The sequence below is a fragment of the Elephantulus edwardii genome, unplaced genomic scaffold, assembly GCF_000299155.1.
Source record: "Elephantulus edwardii isolate Elephantulus edwardi_28Jun2011 unplaced genomic scaffold, EleEdw1.0 scaffold00016, whole genome shotgun sequence".
In the NCBI taxonomy this organism is placed as follows: Eukaryota; Metazoa; Chordata; class Mammalia; order Macroscelidea; family Macroscelididae; genus Elephantulus; species Elephantulus edwardii.
In genome coordinates this window covers 16,901,144-16,903,081 of record NW_006399766.1, presented here as the reverse complement: position 1 = coordinate 16,903,081, position 1,938 = coordinate 16,901,144, and positions in this window count along the sequence as shown.

The window sequence follows — 1,938 nt, the reverse complement described above, 5'->3', positions numbered from 1 at the left end:
AGAGAATCTTGAACAATAGCTTCCAGAGATAGTATATCTTTGTATCACTGTGTAAAAGAGGAGAAACTTACTATGCGTAAGTATAGCTTCCATGTCTTTTGAGTACAAAGAAAAGGACAATGACTTTTATCTGAGCAGCTATTGCAGTGGGTCTCTGCTGCATGTCTCCCTCTGCCAAGAGGAAATGGAACATGCTGTAATAGCCTCTTTTGTCTCTATTCCCATTTCTGGATGAGATTTTTGTCACTGGATCAGCAAAGCAGGGCTTGCTTCCCCTTTCTGACACTATGCCTGGCAGGGCCAGGGGCCAGCCTTACTCTGACTTGACTGAAATAGGGCTGGTGAGGTTCTGGCCCATGGAAATTCCATGTTCCATGATCTGTCCCAAGAAGAAGGTCCACCACTACAGATTCGTTGCTTTGGCTTAAGATCTTATAAGCTATTAGAATAAAGATTAAGAAAGGAGTGTGTCAGGGAGGTTTCCTCTCTCCATACCTTTCCAATCTATATGCGGAATAGATCATATGAGAGGCTGGACTTAATGAAGAATGTGGCATCAGGATTGGAGGGAGGCTCACCAACAACCTACGTCATGTATATGACCCAAACTTGCTCACCAAAACTGGGGAGGACTTGAAGTGTTTGCTGCAGCTGGTCAAGAACTGCAGCCTTCAATATGGGTTGTATCTCAATATCAAGAAAACAAAAATCCTCACCATGAGGCCAATAGGTAGCATCATAATAGCTGGAGAAAGAATTGAGGTTCTTATTGATTTCATCTTGCTTGGATCCATAATCAACACCCTTGGCAGCAGGAATTAGGAAATCAAAAGATGTGTTGCATTGGGAAAAATCTGCTGTCAAGGATCTCTCTAGAATGCTAAAGAACAAAAATGTCAGTCCACAGACTAAAATGTGCCTCATTCAGGCCATGGTCTTCTCAATTGTTTATTATGCCTCTGAGAGCTGAACTCAGGATGATAGAAGAAGAATAAATGCCTTTGAAGTGTGGTTCTGGAGAAGAGAATTGAACATATCATATACCGCTAAGAGAACAAATAGATCTGTCTTAGAAAGGGTGCAACCAGGTTGTTCCTTGAAGCTCTGTCTCACATACTTTGGGTATATTGCCAGGAGAGACCAGTCCTTAGAGAAAGACATCATGCTTGGAAAGATGGAGGGACATGACAGGAGAGGAAGACCCTGGATGAGATTGACATAATGACTGTGGTCATGGGGTCAAGTGTGCCAGAGACAGTGAGAATGGCTCAAGATAGGGCAGGATTCCATTGTTCATCAGGTTACTATGTATGAGTCGACTAGATGTCACTTAACTGAAACAACAACAGCCTCCCCCACAACTTGTCTCACCTCAAACATATGCAGATGTCACACACACACACACACACACACACACACACACACACACACTGAGTGTACCATACTCTTTGCAGAGAACATAGGTGTAAAGAGCTTGGCAAGGGTGATAAATGGCAGAACACTTGATATACTACAGGATACATGTGTCAACTTTCTATCATTAGTTAAGTAATAAGAGCTACAACATTGTTGCCTTTTAATGACTACTTACTTTTTCACTTAGTCACAATATTTACAGGAGATCTCATCTAACCTTCCCAATACCACTACTTAGCAAATTTTTCATACAAGATGAGGAAGCAGAGAATTATGTCACTTGCCCAAGGACCCTAGATTTACATACCAAAGTTTGCACATGTCATGTCTATGCAATACTGCCTCCGTGGCGAGAAGTGCAATGGTGGTGTTTCTCTTCCCTATACCTCTTTGATCAGCAAGCAGGGTTATATCATCTGCATAATGCAAATTGTTGATGAATCTCCTACCAATCCTGATGCCACATTCCTCCTCATAAAGCTCAGCCTCCTGGATGATCTACTCTGCATAGAGATTGAAAAG